We start from the raw sequence: 20,147 nt of genomic DNA, 5'->3' as shown, positions 1-20,147 counted from the left end.
AGGGGGTGGCGGGGGAGGAAGGGGTCTAAAAAGGACAACTCTAAAGTCAGGGACTGTAATTACACTAAGTTATGACCTCCCATACAGCACTGCAACACACAATAACAACAACAAGGAAACTACCATTTCAAGACCACTACAGAGCCTGCTTGCTAATCTTACAGATCCAGGTGGGGACGAAACAGGAGACATACTCGATGCCAAAAAGCAGGTGATGGCTGACACAAACGAAATGAGAATCCTAACCTGGAACATCCAAGGGATGAACTTCCCAAGAAAGCGCAGATCAGTGGAACTCCGGCTGGACCAACTATCTGGAGACATTGTATTACTTCAAGAAACCCATCTATTACAAGAAGACGAACACTGCATAAAATTCAAGAGATATAAGAAAGCCTACTTCGCCACTGCAGGGAAGAAGAAAAGGGGGGTAGCAATATTACTAAGTGACAAAGTCCCGCTGTCAAAGATCACAATAAGAAGAGATCCAGAGGGCCGCTTTCTCTTACTCAAAGGTCTCTTCGAAGAGCTTCCGATCACAATTGTCACAATCTACAGTCCCAACGCATCTCAAGCCATCTTCATCTCGAATCTTCTTCCAACCATTTCAGCCTTTCGCGAAGGCCACCTGATCATCGGAGGGGATTTCAACTCAATGCCAAACCCACAGTGGACAAAACCCTCCCTCCTACAAATGCGGACTTCACGCAGGCTCTATCCCTATCTAAATTGCTCAGAGAAACAGAGACCGTTGATGCCTGGAGACTATCAAATGAAAATTCACGAGATTACACGCACTACTCTAACGTCCACAAGCTGCCGGAATACTCCCTCAAAGCCCAACCCAGCTGGAATCCTTGGAAGCCCCCATCGATTCTGAAGAAATTATTGAATCCATCAAAACCCTCAAATCTACTGCTCCTGGTCCAGATGGCCTCTCCGCAAACTTTTACCAAAAATTTGCCTGAATTTTAGCACCCCAGATGGCCGACTTATTTAACTCCTTCCTGTCCGCAAGATCAGTCACCAAATCAATGGCTGAGTCGATCACAGTCCTAATACATAAACCCGTGAAGGATCCCGAAATACCTGACTCTTACCGCCCAATATCACTCCTGAACAATGACGGCAAGATATTCGCCAAAGTACTAGCCAGGAGACTGGGCCCGATGCTTCCGTCCCTAATTAACCAAGATCAAACAGGGTTTATTCCGGGAAGAGGGACCCATGATAACATTAGGCGAACTATACTATAAATATAATTGAAAGCGACCACAAAGCGCAATGTGATCTCATTAGATGCGCACAAAGCCTTTGACCGGGTGGATTGGGGTTACATCCAAGCGGTTCTCAAACACTTTGGGTTTGGCCCCAACTTTACCACTTGGGTTATGGCTAATTACCAAATTCCCACAACGCAAAAACGGGTCAATGGTACCAGGTCAGGACAGATACACATCTATGGGCACCAGACAGGGCTGCCCACCCTCACCCCTGGTTTTCGCCTTGTCCATGGAGCCCTTTGCTGCTAGAATCAGAAAGAATGGGAGTAAAGGGGATAACGGTGGGTGATCAAGAATACAAAATCGCGTTATATGCAGATGATGTATTAATCACAGCATCAAACTTAGCAACATCCCTGGGTGCATTATGGGAGGAAATTAGGGAATTCGGGGCATTATCAGGATTCAGGGTGAACCTATCCAAGTCCTCTGCCTTAGCCATCAACCTCTCCACACAAGAAAGAGTTTCCCTATCCCCCCTGTCACCAATTCCATGGGCCAAGGACGCAATCGAATATCGCGGGGTCCATATCACCAAAGACCCAACTCGGCTGTACTCAAGCAACATCCCGCAATTAATCTGTGACCTGCAAAATGACCTTAAGAGGTGGAAACAGCAGGAAATCTGGTTCAGGCGAATTACCGCCGACAAAAGGAACCTAATTCCCAGAGGGCTGTACCACTGTGCAGCACTACCAATACAAGTCCCGGGCCCAGCCCTAAAAGCTCTGCAAAAGAAAATACTAGAATTTGTATGGGGGGGACCTCTAATTAACAAACAAATTATGCTGAGGGGGAAATCACTGGGGGGGGCTGGGAGTTCCAGACATAGCTAGATACACCCTAGCTGCCCAATTATCTCCCGCATTCTCCTGGGTGCAAGAAATAAACCCCCTGAAATGGAAGCAAATCGAAGAATTCTGGTGTCCGGTCCCACTATCTGATCTCCCACATCTACCAAACATAAAGCCACAGGCAAATAGTGGTCCCCTATCAGCCACGACTGTAAAGGTCCAGTGCTGGAAAACTGCAGCTTGGAAATGTGGTATACGGAGTGCCCTGGGACCCCTGACTCCCATCTGGAATAACCCTGATTTCTCACTGGGAAGGTCCCTGCTAGATTTTCAAGCCTGGATAGGGGGTGGGCTGGGTAAAACTAGCGACTTTCTAGAAGAGGGATCCCCCATCACGTTTGAGAGATGCAAAATAAAATTTGAAGCGGGGGAGCAGGAAAGATTCCATTACACCCAAATCAGGCACTGGATGTCCCACAGGATAACCCGAGAAAGATGCTCTAGGGGTTTGACAGCACTGGAGCTCTCCTTATCAACTCCAACCAGCAGGGGTAAGACCTTGATCATCTACCGCCTCTTAGACTGGACAGACCCCACAAAAAAGGAAAGATATGTGCTAGAGTGGGAAAAGGACCTGGGGCGGGATAGAGGTGGATGAATGGGGGAAAATATGGGCCAGATTGCACAAAAGCTTGCAATGCATCACGAACAGGGAAGTGGGGCTATAAACTTTGCTATAGATATTATATCACCCCAACCCAAATTCAGAAGACCAACCCAGATATCCCCAGAACCTGCTGGGGTGGTTGCCCAGTCCCCGGATCATTATTTCACATGCTTTGGTCCCGTCCAAAGGCAGAGGCATACTGGAAAGAAATCTCCGGCCTCTCCATACCCTGGGACCCGGGAATTGTCATGCTGGGCGAAACTGGGAACGGGGCATTTCCGATTTCGGGGCAAATCCCCCGCCCATGCACGCACCTACTGCTATGGGCAAAAATCTCAATGGCCCGACTATGGAAAGATGAAGGTGGCCCCTCGATATCTCTATGATGGTCCAAATGCTGGGACATAGCTGTAGCTGAGAAAATCACGGCAATATGAGCTGGTTCCCTGAACAGAACCCTGGACATATGGGACCCATATATGGACTACGCGGCTAAATTCCCAGCACTCACAAAGAGACCCCCACTCACCAGATGGCTCCAATGTAGCCCACTTTATTGAAGGCGGGATCCCACTCAAAACACTCCAAAGACAAGGTTCACACCCATTTACGGACAATAGGATTCATCGAGTACGGCAAGAATGCCAACAATAGTCCCTGCAACCCACAAACATTCCGAGAGATCCGCCATCGTGAAAAAATCATAATTATTGCATTGTTGTAATTGTTATATTGCTTTGGAAAAACCAATAAAATGTTGTTGTGAAAAACTTTGGGGATGTGCTAATACATAATTGGTGGGTTGTCCCCGGACTGCCATATATTCTTATACATTATATTTCCTGGAACACCACCCTCAACACTCCTTCATGAAGTCCTGACCCTCGAGCATCCCTCCCTTCAATTACAGCATTATCTGCTGACCTGCTGAAACTCTGGCATGCCGTTGGTTGCCATCCACTAATTTATAAGTTGATAAATACCTTAATGCGGATTGGACCCCTTGAGAGAGCGTGAGCCACAGCATCCCACCAAATCTATCTCATAGAATTATGAGGGAACATCAACAAGGTCAGGGGCATTGTTAGAGCCTCTGAAATGCCATATCGTAGTCCCTGGAGTTGTTCCCTTCTTCCCTCACTCCACTGCACCTGTCCGTTCCCTGTCTCCTCTCTTGCATCCTACCAGCTCTAGGTAGATATCACTTAACAGGACACCGTTAGTGAAACTGAAGTGTTCCTAATTTAATTCACTTTTACAACTGTACTCCCTGCCGGGGCTCTTGATAAACAGCCCAATGCTCTTCAAAATATCGTGTGGGACTGCACCCAGCGTTTAGCTGCATCTTCCCATGATAAACATTTAGTTCTGCAACACTTATTTAGATATATGTGGGCTTCTTTGTGTCTCGTCCTTTGTGAGCTGATCTAATGTTTCTGCGAATTTCAGCAAAACTTAAATTCTACTGTGAGCTGTGGCCTTTAAAACAACTAGAAAATGGATGCTGTCTAGTCTGCTCTGGGTCTACTAAACCATGGTCCAACTGTTCTATTGTTATTCATTAATATACCTAACCCTTAAACTCATTTCACTTCTGAGTTATGTTTAAAAGATGTACACATGCAGCAAGAGTAGTATTTTGTATTTTTCGTTGTGGCAGCCGTGCTTAACTATTCCTAGTTACCTTCTAGTTAAAAATCCATATATGTTCTGTGTTTTCCTGGACTGCGCTCTACTCCCTGAAATGTGGCATACTAAGTGTAATGTAGGTGTGATATACAGATATCATGCATCGTGACGTCACCCCTCACGTTACCTTTGGAGTTACAGCATTGCATCTTTAGCTTGTACGTGCTCCCCCTGTTGTGAGCTTTGATCTGCATATTCAGAATTTCATCCTCAGCAGTAGCCTGCCACCTTCGAATCATAATGAATTCTGGGTAGTCCCATCCAAAAACTCCCCGTCTCTGTACTGTTTTTTTATGTCTATCCCTGCCCTCCGCCGCTTATTTGTGCCAGGTCCTACTGGTATCCAGTGATAATGTAGCCATAGAAGTGTCCACGAGGTAGTGGGATATCCCTAAAAATGCACTCTCCAGACAATCAAATGCTTTCCCTAAATATTCAAGGATTGGAGGGTATAATATAAAATTATACCCCTCTTACAATATTTGGGGAAAGAATTTAAGAGCTCAGGAAAACGTTGCCTACCTGGTGACTTTTTCACGATGACATCACATGGAACCGGCCTACCGCCCATTGTCAGCACCCACCTAATAGTGCAAGCAACCACAGCCGCTTCAAACTCATCACTCTTACCGGCTGTTTACATTTTTTGTTTATACTATGTTTGATTTTATGAACTTTAATAAAAGAAACCATTTTTTTTTCCCACAACACAAATGTTAACCAGAATTTCCTAGCAAAAATAATACTGTGTAGGTAAATGTATACCACGGCAGAACATTTAACCTAACAATGTTCCACATTCACTGATATTGTGTTTTTTAGAATAATTTTAGGTAATTAGAGTTGCCTCCGTTTCCAATGCTACGTTAACTTGAATGTGGCTGTTAACTATGCACCATGCAGGTATTAATATTCTGTTGTTGGTCGGCTCTCTCATTCCATGGGTTTGATGACATCAATCTGTCTTTAGGAATCTGTCCTTAAGTCATTCTGAGATTGTGGAATGGGTAAATGCTATTACCTTCAAGGTATGATATTTATGTAGATTATGCATTTTTGTCCTTTTGCTTTGCAGAGTCTTTGAACTTGCACAATATCCTCTGTGTCTTACTGTACAGTCTTTCAACCGGCAAGGACAAATCAGTGATTATTGTTCATTACATTGTTTGCTTAACTGCTGGAGGTTATCTAGATCCTAATAGAAAGACATACTTTTGAGTGTCAGAGCCTAATTGTTTAATCTTCTCTTTTATAGGCTTCATGAATGACAATTTCATATATGTGGCGATAACGACAGATCAACATGATGGATTTAAGGCATTTTGTTGGCGATTCATGGAAATTACTTTTGGAAAATAAGAACTAAAACATTGATAGTAAACATTTCTGTATTTGAATATAACACTCAAATGTTTTTAACATTTGTATTCAACTGTATAGATTTAATTATCCATAAACAATTTCTGATTTTCATTAATTTCCCAGAAATATTTTTGACTTGTATAATGTGCTCTACTTTTGGTGTGCATATGTGAACATTGGCTAATATTTGCACATTTTTCACCATCTATTGTTAAATTTGTAATTTTAATTGAGAGTTGTGTTTCCATCATTTTCAAAATACATCTCTGAAAGAAAGCTTTTTTATATTCTCAAATATGCTTTTGACTTTGTCAAATGAATGTTGTAATAAAATCATTCATGGTTATGTTATTTGTTATGTACGAAAATTAAGGACTAGCATGCTATTTATCTCGGTTTGAAGCATTTGCCTTGCAATGTTACACATTACAATACAATTAAAAATATTTTCTGGAGTTCTAGGATCACTTCTTCTATTATCACAGTGAAAAAGAAGTAATCAGTTAGCATAATTGGATATTTCATATTATTTAGAGTTACCTTTTGGTTAGTATGGCATATTGGGACCAAACCACGGTTGTGAAATGGGACTGTGTACGTACGTCCATTAAGGGGCAACACTTATGACCATTTCCAAATTAATGTTTAGTTTTAAATGTGATAGAATATAGTTGGTAAATTGGAAAAAATATATTTTTAAAATATAGCTCCAGGCTCATTTTAAATCGGATGGCTAATGACATGGATTGTAATAAACAGAGAAGTATAGTACTACACCAGATTATTACATTGTGTCATTGTGGATTCATTTCCAGGAAAGAGCAAGAGCATGAAACAACATTTCTACCCACATCTACCATGACTTCTGTTGAGAAGGAGAGACAGTCTTCCCAACCCCCCTAGGCGATACTGAAGGAGAAATAACCGCTAAGAGAGCACTTCCATGGAACTGGGGACAATGGGGTAAACGTACAGGAGGGTGCGAGATCATGCATGCAAGGTATATGGTAGATGCAGGAGTAAACACCATCTTGGCGAACAGCAGCCATTTTAGAATATTTGTGTTGTAGTATTTAGGCCCCTTGTATGAGTGTGAAAATCAGTGGCATCCCGGCCAGGTCTCAGAGTCCACAAAATCCTCCATACTTCCTCCACAGTTCTAAAAGCTCCAGACCCTCACGCCCCGGAGAGAATGCACCTTGCAAATTTATGAGAAGGATGCAGAGCACCTCTTGGCAATACTGTAAGGAACTCATGGTGGCAACAGTAAAGACAGACACAAGTGATCACAGTTGAAGGGTGTTTATTAAACTGTATAGGAAGGTTGTGAAAACGCCTAATCTAAACCTAAATCTAAAATAGGAGCAAGCTATGACCATCAAATAATAATAAGGCGTCTTGTCAAATAAAATGGCCTAAAACCTATTGCCAATCCTTACCCTAATTACAAACACAGAGTGTGGGATTGGATTCACATGAAAGAAAGAAGTGTTCACAAATAATAAGTCAGGATGCGGTAGGTGGGGTTCTCCCTTCCCCACACTTTGAGCATGGGACAAAGTGGGATTCCTGAGCATAGCACACATTTGAGTTTTCCCAGCATAAGCTAACGGTTCCACTCTCAGCTGTCAGGGCCTTTGATGGTTAAGTGTCTTTTCTACAAAAAGTCTCTTGCCGCCAAGGATCTGATGTGTTCCAAAATAATAAACAAAAATTCCTTTCTGCTTGCATGTTGGGTGATGCCTTTTCACCCCTGGATCCCCCACTTCCGGGCTCAGAACCTTCTCAAATGTTAGCCTCCCTCCATCGGTTTCACTACGACTTTCAACACAATCTCATCTGTGACATTAACAAATCTTAAGGTCTTGTTAAACAGTTCACCTTGGACATCTGGCTTTGCCTCCTCTTTATCGGCATCCCTGCATCGGGTTCATTATTGCCAAATTTGTCACTCACACAGTTCTCACGATGCAAGATTCACTTCCCTTATTCACGATCATCTGCAGGTCAAAGACTTTCGACTATACAGAGGATTTTACAAGACCCCTGTTTGAACACTTTGACCCCTTTCTCACGCCGTTCCCAAATCATTCTGGTAACGGAAGTTTCAACAATAAGGTAATTGCACAGAGTTTCTCAAGTGAACACCGATGTGTTGCCTCACTCCTCTGTAGCTGGTTTTCCCCTTTCATATTTAACAGTTTTGTACTTTCTTCAATTAGCTGTTTGCTACTTTTGTTCAAAACAGTTCGGTTTCTTATTGGCTCTCCCCTCGACTCACCGACTGTGATGAACTGTTTGGCTTTTCTTAGTCAAGGCCGGTACCACAGTGGGAAGCGTCTCACTTGGCTTGGTTATCAGCGGAGGACGGCCCTTTGTACTGTTGACATCTGCAGCAACACATGCTGGCTATTGTTTGCAGTCTTATGATTCCTTCCGCAGAGGTTTCATGGGCCTGGGTCGGAAATGGCAATGTCACTTCTCTCTTTATCACCCTCCTCCTCTTGAACTGCCGTGCTGAGTTAGCTCTCTCGTCAGGCGGTCTGCCTTGCTCGTATTGTGCTCCTGTGCTCCACCTTTTATCCCTGTGGGGAAGGGAAAGGGCGTCAGGTGTGTATGATTCTCCAGCATGGGGTCTGGCACGGATTCACATGCTCATGAATATTCCCTGTGGTCAGGCTGGGAATCCTCGGTAAAGAAAAAATCAGTTTAGTTTCTGAACTGTCTTTCTACTAGTAACCAATCACTGGTCTCTGGGTCATACTGCCCCCAGCCAATGACTGCCCTCTACCAAAGCCATCTTGAGATTTTTACCGCACGTTCAAGTGTTGGGGGGAGTCCTGCTGTAGCTCTCGAGCTTTTACTACGTTTTGAGAATTTTCAAAGAGATTTCATCTAATTTTTCGGTCAATCGAGCCTCAAGCTCCACCGTTTCTACTTCCGATCAACGGGGACCTGTTTTGGATTTTTCCATGCCCCTCAAGGGCGACTTTTCAGTGAGTTTCGCTTCTCGGAGGCTTCCAGACGATCTTTGAGGCCTACCCCGTGTGGACATGGCCCAGGAAAAAGGAAACACGACGCCCGGACCCAAGCTCTTACAGAGCTGCCCTGGATGTGGACTACAGGATGTCTTCAAGGAGGATGAACATTCTCAATGTCTCTACTGCCTTCATGTAGACAAAACGCACATGGAGAAGGACTGTGCATTTTGCAAGAACATGTCCGCCTCACCAACTGGCTGAAGGGGAATAGCCCAGCAGCGGGTGAGAAAAAGAAGAAGTCCGAGCTGTCTTCTAAGTCCTTTGAGGGCGCTCTGGCGATGGGGGCCCAACAAAAGGCTAAGCACCGCGAGTCAGCGGGCACAGGGAGTGCCGAACGGTCGGGCTCCTCAGTTGCCAGGCAGGGCGCAATTTCACTGACGCCATCAACCATGAACAAACGCTCTGTCTCGGGGAAGAGGAAAGCGGAGAACCCGGGTAAGCTTCGGGAGAAGTTCCGGTCGATCCCGTCAACAACCGAGGGGGAGCGCAACGGTGACCCTCCCCCCAAGGTGAAGGCCTCAAGCGCCTCCAAGGTAATGAAGGCCTTGATTCACTCGGCTAAGGCCTCTATCAAGGGAGTCGTAGCGGCCCTGGCGAAGCCTGTGGAGGCTACCCCAGTGGAGATGACCTCGGGGCCCAGAGTTTCCCTGCCACCGCGGAAGGAATCCTCTTTTCAGCCCATCGATAAGACCCCCGTGAAAACCCTCGTGGGAAAAGAAGGGGGGGCACGGTGGCCATCACGGACACGGATACAGCCTCTGAAGAGGAACTGGCTGGAGTCGTGAAAGTCCTAAACAAGGAGTTCAAGGAGATCCGGTCCCACGGGAAGGATCCCGAAGAGGTGGATGAGGAAAGCGGTGGCGACAAGGAACACGTGGAGGCGGAGGATTCCACTCCCCAACCATCGCGCCCGTCGCAGCCAGTCCCTGGGCCACAAGACAACTCAGGGGCGATCTTGATGGTGATCCAGGCCTTGTGTACAGAGATAAGGACAAGGTTGCCCTTACCACCAACTGACGACCCAGCGGAGCCTGGACCGTCGGAGAGCCCTCCATACAAGCGGAGGAGAATTCATCCACCTCCTCCTTTCCAGCCCGCTTGGCCTGCGCAGCCTTCTTCTCCGTCTCTGGAGCCGAGGGATGATACGGGAACAGAGACAGCCATGACGGAGACGGATGACAACGGCTGGTGACGACAGGATGGACCTTCCATCACCACCTCCTCGGGCCTCCCCGCCCGATGAAATTGGCTCCTTCTATGCCATGATGACCAGGGCATCCAAGCTCTTCCAGCTCTGCACCGTGGAAGAGAAGAAGGAAGGGTTCTTCTATCAATGACGGGAGGCCAAAAGGAAGACGGTCTTCTTGGTCCTGTTGCTCCACGACGTCTGGGACGAGGGGCTGTCGCTCCTGAAGAACCCATCCACGGCCCCTGCTAAGAGAGACCGGTATGAGAAGAAGTACCGGGTTCCGGATTCCGGCCCCATGTGCCTTAGGGCACAGCGTACCCCGGATTCAGTTGTCTCCGCGGCAGCCAAGAAGAAAGTGGCGGGGACAGCGGCATCAACCTCGACATCTCTGCCGGATGGCGAAGGGAAGAAACTGGACGCCATGGGACGACGGGTCATCTCGTTCTGCGGCGACTACCATTAAAGCGGCCAACGCCCTCGCGATTGTGGCCCGCTATTACAGGGAGTTATGGTTTAAGATCGCTCCCCTGCTGGATTTCCTCCCGGAAGACAAAAGGGCGGAGGCCCTAGAGATCCTACAGGAGGGAGAGGTGGTGTCAGACAACGCCATAATGGTGGCCACAGACATTGCTGACACCGGCTTCTGCCAGATGGGCAACAGCGTTTGCCTTCGCTGGCGCGGTTGGCTCAAGGCAACCGATTTCCGTCAAGACGTGCAGACCAGGGTCCTGGACATGCCCTTCGACGGGAACCACCTGTTTGGCAAGGCAGTGGACGAGTTGTTGCAAGCCATCAAGGCCGACACGGAGACGGCTCGTGCCTTAGGCGTTCTCCAGCAACGACGGCCGCCCTTTCGGGGTTCCGGAGGCAAGCAGGGTGCTCGCTCCTCGTCGCAGGTGATCTACAGGGGACGCGGCAAGCAAGGCGGATCTTGTCATCGCCAAGGAGGCCAGGGCCGCAAGGCCGCCGCCAAGCAGGATTGAACCGGCCGTAGTGTCGGGCCCCACCTGAGCACCCCAGTGGGTGGCCAGCTGGCGAACTTTGTCAGCGTGTGGGAGTCCATCTCCGCCGACCGTTGGGTGCTGGATGCTCTGGCCTGCGGGCACACACTGGAATTTCTAAGAAAGTCTTCCCGTATTCCACCTGTGGCCAGAAAGGAAAATCGCATCCCACAACTACTGCTGGAGGTATGAGCGATGCTAAAGAAGGGAGCCATCAAACTCATCCCAAAGAGGCTCCGGGGCTCCGGAGTATACTCGCGGTACTTCCTCATAAGGAAAAAGACCGGCGGTTGGCGACCCATCCTGGACCTTCGTCGTCTAAACAAGTACATCAGGTCCCAGAAGTTCTGATGGTTACCCTCCAGCACGTGCTGGGACAACTGGAGGAAGGCGACTTCCTATCGTCGCTGGACTTGGAGGACGCCTACTTTGACATCCCCATCTTGAAAAAACATCGGAAGTTTCTGCGATTCGTAGTCCAAGGACGGCACTACCAGTTCACGGCCCTTCCCTTCGGACTGAAGTTGGCGCCCAGGGTGTTCACCAAGTGCCTAGCACCGGTGGCGGCGCGGCTGCGCCTACAGGGGGTCCACGTCTACCCATACCTGGACGGCTGGCTCATCCGGGCAGAGTCAAGGGAACTCGCCGTCGAACACACAAGGAAGACCGTCCAACTGCTCACGGATCTAGGATTTTCGATCAACTTCACGAAATCCCACCTGGTACTGTCGCAGGTCGCCCTGTTTCTGGGACCCAAGCTCGGCACAGTGGCGCGACTAGCATCTCTGTTGGAGGAGAGGACCAGGGCCATCCTAGGCAACGTGCAACGGCTGTCGACCATGGACGTGGCGAAGGTGAGGTCCGTGAAGTCCCTGCTCGGCATGATGTCCTCCTGCGATTACCTCGTGCGCCTTGCCGACTACGGATGCGACCGCTGCAGGAGTTCCTGGACGCCCATTGGATGCAAGTGACGGACAACTTCGAAGACAGGATCTCACTCAACGAGACCTTTCGACAAGCGATCCGGTGGTGGGGCACCTGCACGCATCTGACGGCGGGTATGGATTTCCAGACCCCGGCACATCAGGAGACGGTGACGGACGCCTCCCTGGAGGGATGGGGGGCTCATTCCTGAGACCTCCACGCAAGAGGCTTTTGGCTGCCGGAGGAGAAGTCGCTACACATCAACGTCCTGGAGCTCCGAGCCGTGTTCTGGGCCCTCAGGTCATTCCTTCTGTCCCACAAGGGCAAGGTGGTGAGGATCTTCACTGACAACACCACAATGATGTTTTACATCCGGAAGCAGGGAGGCACCAGATCCCCAGCCCTATCCAAGGAGGCCCAAGATCTGCGGCATTGGGCCATAGCCCAAGGGATGTTTCTGGTATCCTTCCACCTGACAGGAATAAAAAAAACACCATTGCCGACGCACTCAACAGGGAGCTGCGCTTGTGCCACGAGTGGAAACTGCGGCAGGATCTGGTGGACCTCCTCTTCCAACGATGGGGCAATCCCCAGATCGACCTGGTCGCGACAGCGGCGAATACCAAGTGCCAGAGGTTCTCCAGCAGGTTCCCCCAGCCGGGGAGTATGGGTGATGCCTTCTCATTCACCTTGGACGGCCTGTTCCTGTATGCGTTCCCTCCGTTGCCGTTGCTGCTGCGACTCATCAACCAACTCAAATGGTCCCGGTGCAGGATGATCCTCGTTGCACTGGCGTGGCCGAGATAGATCTGGTTCTCGGACCTTCTGGACATGTCAGCGTCCCCCCTAGTCAAACTGCCGATGGACACAGATCTCCTCATCAGAGAAGGAGGCGCCATCCTCCACCATGATCTGGCGTCACTGAACTTGCAGGCCTGGCTCCTGCAGTGCTAGAGTTTGGAGGGTACGATATCCCGGCAGACTGCAAGGAGGTACTTGCAAAGACCAGGGCGCCCTCGACTCTCAAGTGTTATGGACACAAATGGAAGACGTTCTCTGTCTGGTGCCGTGCACAGAAGATGAACCCTCTGTGGATTACGGCCACTCAGGTGCTGCCGTACCTACTGTCGCTGGCCAAAGCGGGGCTGGCGCACTCCTCCATCAAGATCCATCTAGCGGCGATCTCCCGCTACTCCAGGGCCCTGGGGCGATCATCTCTCTGGTCCCATTGCCTGGTGAAGGAGTTAATGAAGGGACTGTTCCAGTCATTCCCGCCGGTGATGGCTCCGGCCCCGGCGTGGGAGCTCAACGTGGTATTGTCCAGGCTCATGGGGCCACCATTCGAGCCTCTGCATTCGGCACTGTTGAAGTTCCTGTCGTGCAAAACGGTGTTTCTTGTGGCCATCACCTCCGCACAACGAATGGAAAAGATCAAGGCCCTCTCCTGTAAACCTCCATACTTGACGGTTCACAATACGAGGGTGGTGCTAAGGACGCACCCCTCCTTCATGCCCAAGGTGCCGTCGGACTTCGATCTCAACGAGCCCTTGGTGTTACCTGTTTTCTTGCCGTCACCTTCGTTGACGGCTGAGAGGACTTTGTACTCTCTAGACGTAGCTAGAGCGCTGAAGTTCTACGTGGACCGCACAAAGAGTTTTCGGATGACATCACAGCTGTTTGTGAACTTTGGACCTGTGAACCAAGGGAAGGCCCTCTCGAAGGCTTCCATTTCCAGATGGCTCTCTGGCTACATCATGCACTGTCACTGGTTGGCAAACTGACCGGTGCCCAGCTGTCCGAGATCCCATTCAACCAGAGCGATCGCTGCTACCACAGCGTTCCTGTCTGGTGTGCCCCTGCTCGACATCTGCAGGGCTGCTACGTGGAGGTCGACGCACACCTTCACGAGATTCTACTCCGTCGACCGGGATTCCAGGGAGGAGTCCAGAGTCAGCCAGGCAGTGCTGCGCAACCTGTTCGCTCAAGGTGAGCCTGGTGAGGAGGTAAGAGATGCATAATGTTGAGTTGTTGTGTTGCTTAATGTTGAGCCTTGCACCTCCCGTGGTTGCATGTGTGTACTGCTAGGTATTCTTATATTCATGAGCATGTGAATCCATGCCAGACCCCATGCTGGAGAAGGAACAAGTTACTTACTTGTAACTGTTGTTCTCCAGCATGGGTCTGGCATGGATTCACATGTGAACCCCCCCCTCCTACCCCTCTGCGGCTCTTCTCTTGGTCCTACTGCCACTTTACGTGCTACCAAATCTGAAGATGGCTGCCGGAGGAGGGGCTTAGGTAGAGGGCAATCTTTGGCTGGGGGCAGTATGACCCAGAGACCAGTGATAGGTTACTAGTAGAAAGACAGTTCAGAAACGAAACTGATTTTTTCTTTACTGAGTATTCCCAGCCTGACGACGGGGAATATTCATGAGCATGTGAATCCAAGTCAGACCCATGCAGGAGAACAACAGTTACAGGTAAGTAACTTGTTCCTTCTGCTCAATTGCCTGATTTTGCCTGACCATTGTGGTGGGACATGTCGGGTAGACGGTGTCGGGTAAACGTGTAAACGGTATAATGTGCTGCATGTCCATACAGAACTCGGAGCGTTCGGCGCCAGCAGCGTTCTTTGCTGATGCATTCCTATTTTGGAAGAAATAAATACTTGTTATCCTTGCAAGAGTTGGCTTGGTCCTTTTTTCTTAGCGGGCTGTATTTTTTGGTGTAAGCATGCAGAGGCATGCCTCCACTTCCTTAGATTGCTCCAGATTTCTACATGTGTAAGTATGCGAAATCCATAGTGATTTATTGTCATGCCAGGCATCATGCATTTACATGGTGGTTGGCATTAGTACTTAATTTTTGGTGGGAGTGAAAAAAGGAACATGGATAGGGGAAACACACGAACTATGCCATGGATGTGTACATTTTAGCAGCTGCCCTCTTTTCCATTTGGATTAGCAGCCCATTTGAAATGATACCCATAATATCCCTTATAAAATACACACACTGTTTTGTTAAACTTTCTGATTGTAATAGACCATCATAAATGCTCTTTTGTCAATGCTAATTTAATGTTCATAATTATTTTAATTGACTCTTCGTCACAGTGAAATTACCATGCTGTAGTTAAGAGTTGACAATGGCACTGTTTCTTTACCACGGTATATAATACGTCAGAGTCCCCCCAAACAAATGGTTATTGGATGGCAGTTCATTCGAAATTCTACTGCTCTTTCCTGATTACTAAAATGGCTCAGTGCTTCTTGATGAATCTGTTTTTTGATCAATAAAGAGCTGAGACTGAGCTGCAATGTCTGGAGAGTAAAAGCCTAATAAGGCAGCTAATAGAAGAGGTAGTCAACAGAAGTGGAAGCCATGGTCTTGGAAGCCTTTGGAAGAGTCAGTGTAAAGACAAGAAGTAACCAACACACTATTCTGTAGTCCACTGGCCTCTGTAGAGCTGCTTCAAGTTAAGATTCGATACTCAAGACAAATGATGAAATTGGCATTTCACAGCTAGTTGATAATAATTAACAGGGGCATCATAATTGGCTTGTGAAACAGGCCAATTATGATTGAGAACAGGGATGATTGGGCACTTTGTGGACTGGGAACATTCCCTGTGGCCACCGAGTCTCTCTCAGCCTGTGAGCATTGAGAAACCATTGCTTCTCTTTTTTTGATTTTTAGAGCACCGCAAGTGTCGTTTTTGTTGTAGTTGGCTTCCTGTGACATTGCAAGGTGGAGACATATATGTATACTGCTCCTAATGCCTCACCCTTCTTCTGCCTCCACTCCTATTCATGCTATCTGCCTGGGTCAAGTCATGGTCGCTCTCATCCTTGGTTGCGTTTTGACTGGGTGGGGACATCTCATGGCATTCAAGTGACCAGCGTATGTATGTATGGCTCAGTTTAGTCACAAACAGCCTTTTGAAGTGGCACTCTCCCTATCCTTTACTTTCAGCCAACACTATGTTGCTTCCTTCCCTCTTAACATCCTCCTTTCCTGCCTCTTACCCCCTCTTATTTTAACCTTTAGCACTTTGAAGCGGATGAAGAGATGTTGTAGGTGCTTTTGCAAGCAACCATGGATACACGTGGAGTCTTTTTCCCTGATGCTTCCTCCTTGTCTCTTTCCTCTCCCACCATATACTTTACTCACTAATCTTTACTCTAAGATCCTTTACGTTTTGAGTGGGCACTGCAAGCACCATGCAAGCGCCCAACATAAAATAACACTTTTAGTTTTCCTCCCTAAGAAGTACCAACGTTTCAATGTCTGAGAAACCTTATTACAAATTACTCGTGTCAAGAGACATGCTTTCCACTCTCTTACATAGTACCACAGGTAGATAGACGTTCTGTGCCAAGAATCATGGCATCCGGCTGAAATTCTGCATTTTTAACATTACACATTTGAATAGTAAGTATTCCATTACCAAAGGTTTCCTCTTCCTCATCCCAGACCTTATAGTTAAGGGAAATTCCCCTCTTCAGACAGCCCTACACACCACTGTCTCTGACCACAGGCGGATCAGCCTTCTAAACCGCGCTCACAGCAACTCCCTCAAAACAAATCTTCCTATCTCAACTACTTTGATCTGTTGGTAGATATTTCTGCTTCAGACTACTCCCTCATCTGCTTTATAATTTCCGCCTTTACCTGTCGCAAAATGTACATTTAAACAAGACTCTGGTTCCCCTTCTCCACAAAATAACTAACCCCATCAGTCTCCCTCACCCACTCGCTCAGTCCATCAAACTCTCATTTCGAGTTAAGTACTTCAGTTGCTACCCCTTTAACTTTCACTGTCCTGCTCACTGCATACCCTGCCCCAACAATGGATTTCTCCAGGCATCCTACAACTTAAGAGCACACACTATCTCCGCTCAAGGTTAAAACCCATGTAACTGCTCTGCTCACATCCCTTTTACTCCATTAATCTTACATCCTTTCTCTTCTCTCAGAAACTGTCCATGACCCTCTAAACCATTTATGCACCCCCTCAAACTTTGCTGCAGCTCATCCTCAATCTGATCTCCCATTTCATAAATATGTCCCATTATCTACCCTTTATTTATTTAGGTAGGAACAAAGCTCTTTTGATCACAAAAGAGTGTACACTCGATAAGAAATCATTTGACGGAAATTGAGCTTCTTACAATGGGAGTTTGAGTGACATTCTGACCTGGTTGTCTGGGGGAGTTTATGGAACAGTCAAAATGGTGAATACATGGGTCTACATACATGGATTAGGACAACCAACATTAGACACTTCTAGTACAGGTAGGCGGTATGAGCAGCTGTTAGGGATGTGAACATGATCAATGAAGTGCTAGAGTGGAGGCAGTAGAAAGTGAGGGACAGAGGCAGGTTAAAGGCGAGAGAAAATGTTAGCTAGAGTGCAGATGAGTGGTAGGTTAAGAGGTTAACTCTGAGGCGAAGAAGTAGGCTTGTAGTTTGTTTCTAAACCAACCAGTGTGGATTTTTTCTCAGATGTCCGGGGGAAGAGAATTCCAAGTGGAGCAAAACTGGAGGAAGAATGGAAGCGAGAAGAAGCACGTGGACGGGGAGGTGCTACAAGGGTAGTCTAGGAGGCAAAGCAGCGATTACGAGAAAGTTTGATAGATGAGGATACATGTGGTGGTGCCTTGACATGGACTGATTTACGAACCAGGAGCAGGAATTTAAATCTTGTCCTGTTTTGCATCCTAAACCATCTAGCCTGATGACGGTACGAGGAAGTAGATGTGAAGTGAAGGTGTTTAGAGAGAGTCTTGGTCGCAAGGCTAATGATCCTGTCGAGAGAACAGAAAATGTGGTTAAGACATGCTTTGCAGTGTTGGAAGGAAAAAGGTGCCTGATTTTCCTAATATTTAGGAGGTTGATGTGAACCACTATTTCACTAATGAATGTAGAGAAGGTGTGAGAAGGGTGGTAGATGACATCACGTTTTCTAGCTGACAAAGAGTAGGGAAGAGTGTCGGGTGGAAACAGAATAGGCAGGGGAACAAATGAGCGAGTGTTTGGCAGGGAAGAAGAGCAACACCTGTTTTGGTGGAGTTTAACATCAGAGAAGGCACAGCCATCCAATATATACACAGAGATGGTTTGAACATTTTATAAGAGAGATCAGAGGAGAGTTGAGGAACAGAGAAGATTTGGGTGTCATCTGCGAAGAGTTAGTATGAGAATCCAAAGGAGAGTGAAATAAAGTAACTGTAGTCTTCTGTAGCTTCTCACATAAGCTTTATTACAGGTTACAACAAGATAGTAAGAACAGAACCACTGGGTCCTATCACCCAGGCTCAAATGACCTAAGATGGAACCCTGACACTACATTCAACACCAAACATTCCACTACCTCACATCAGCATTCAATCCATACAGAACAAGTACTTCATAACAGAGAGGATTGGTTCTCCCAGAGCAGAGGTATAGAGTGTAAAGAGGAGATTCAATCCAGGCAAGGACTTGATTGTGAATCTCAGGAAGAAAGAGAGTATTCAGGAGATCAGAGTGATTGACAGTGCCAAAGGCAGCAGATGGGTTAAGGAGAATTAGAATAGTGGATGGATTGGAGTGCTTGGCAGAGGAGATGAAATTGGAGACCTTCATGTGATCATTTTCGGCGGAGTGGCCGGAGTCGGAACCTGCTTGAAGGGAGTCTCGAAGGTTGTGGACGTCTAAGAAATGGGTAAGATGGTTGAACGTGATCCTTTCGAGCACTGAGTAGTGTGGAAGGAGCAACAAAGGGTGAAAGTTAGCTGGTAGGTATGGTCAGCCCCTTGCTTTTTTTAGGAGGGATGACCATGGCCATTTTGAATATAGAGGGAGAGCAAGCAGGGTCTAAGGACTGGCTCAATTCTGAGGTGAGAGGCTACTAAAGGGGCAGCAGGCTGGACTAGCTGAGGAACAAGAGGGTCAGATGGGGCACAAGAGAGGTTAGACTTCATCAGTAGAAATAGGACTTCTACAGTATTAGCGTCACTAAAGACATGGGTGCAGAGGATGATGTTAGATTAGGTGAGGAAGGTCAGGAGAGGGTATCTAATTTTGGACATTTTTGCTGCAAAATATCCAGCTAGGTAATTATCTGTGAGAGTGGAGATGATAGTCTTAGGAGGAGTGAGGTGTGCGTTTATGGTGCCCTGTAGCTGGCGAGGAAGGTTAGAGCGAGTCAATAGGGGTGCAGTAGAAATCTATTTTGGCTCTACCAAGAGAAGACTTGTGAGAATTTAGGACAGAGAGGTAGTTTCAGGTCCCCATGCAAATTGGTACGCCTCCTTTCCCCTTTTGTCCATCGTTCATCCTTCCATCACCCCACACTCTTTTCTTTGGCCCTACTTACCCTGCAAAGATGATACCAATATTCTGATCGTCCAACGCAACCTGTGCTCCGAGCGATCCTTTCAACATAAATGGAATCCTCCCCTTTCACTTGTGTTCACCTGTCCTCTCATCAATCGCTTGCTACATACTGGCGTTTTCCCAGTTTGCTGCAAAGTGTTGAAAGTCAGACTTCTATTTGTTAAAAGAAATGCTAGCCCTACAAAACTGCCTTCTACTCGCCCATCTCTCTTTGGCCCCACCACCTCAAAATCCTTGAGAGGGTGATCTTCGTAGTAGTTGCATTGCGGCTGAGGAACAATCTCTTTGACCCCTCCAATCTGGATTTCAGTGAAAACCCTCCTCTGAAATTGCTTCCATGTCTCAAACCTTCTTAGCTCTGCCCATCAATTCCTCGCTCCTTCAAATTCTTTCCTCCCTTGGTCACCTGGGTGGCATCTTACCTTTGTGACTTCTGCTCCCCCATATCTTGGAACTCTACACCTCTTTTCCCACTCCCCTCACTGTGGCTGTTGAACACAGATAAGTCCTAGACCCTCCCTTCTTCACCATGAACACCTTCTTACGGAAACTAATTTCTTTCTTAGGATTACACCATCAACCCCTTTTCCAATGACACACAGATCATCTTCTTTGCTTTCTTCACTCCTGACATGTTGATGCTTTTCACTAACTGCCGCTCTGCCATCCTTCACCCGATGGCTGTTACGTGATGCTTAACTACCACTGATGTCCTCTTTCTCCAGGCCTCTATAGCTGATCACTCTCTTCTATCCCATATCTCCTTTCCTCCTGACCTTTTCACAAAGTCTGCTAAGGAATCTACCCAATCCCTACA

At 47.4% G+C, this 20,147-nt stretch overlaps 1 protein-coding gene across 1 annotated transcript in view; it reads left to right on the top strand.

Annotated features, from left to right (window-relative positions):
* Window positions 1-6,582, top strand: part of TMEM128 (transmembrane protein 128) — a 150,617-nt gene extending 144,035 nt beyond the window's left edge. The window contains exon 5 of the mRNA XM_069631962.1: window positions 5,689-6,582. The gene's annotated coding sequence lies outside the window, so the exon portion shown is untranslated. The remainder of the gene's footprint in view (window positions 1-5,688) is intronic.
* The last annotated feature ends 13,565 nt before the right edge of the window (window positions 6,583-20,147 follow it).

The sequence above is a fragment of the Ambystoma mexicanum genome, chromosome 6q (genome assembly GCF_040938575.1).
Source record: "Ambystoma mexicanum isolate Mex_15411 chromosome 6q, UKY_AmexF1_1, whole genome shotgun sequence".
NCBI classification, from domain to species: Eukaryota; Metazoa; Chordata; class Amphibia; order Caudata; family Ambystomatidae; genus Ambystoma; species Ambystoma mexicanum.
This window is presented reverse-complemented; position numbering and strand designations above follow the sequence as displayed.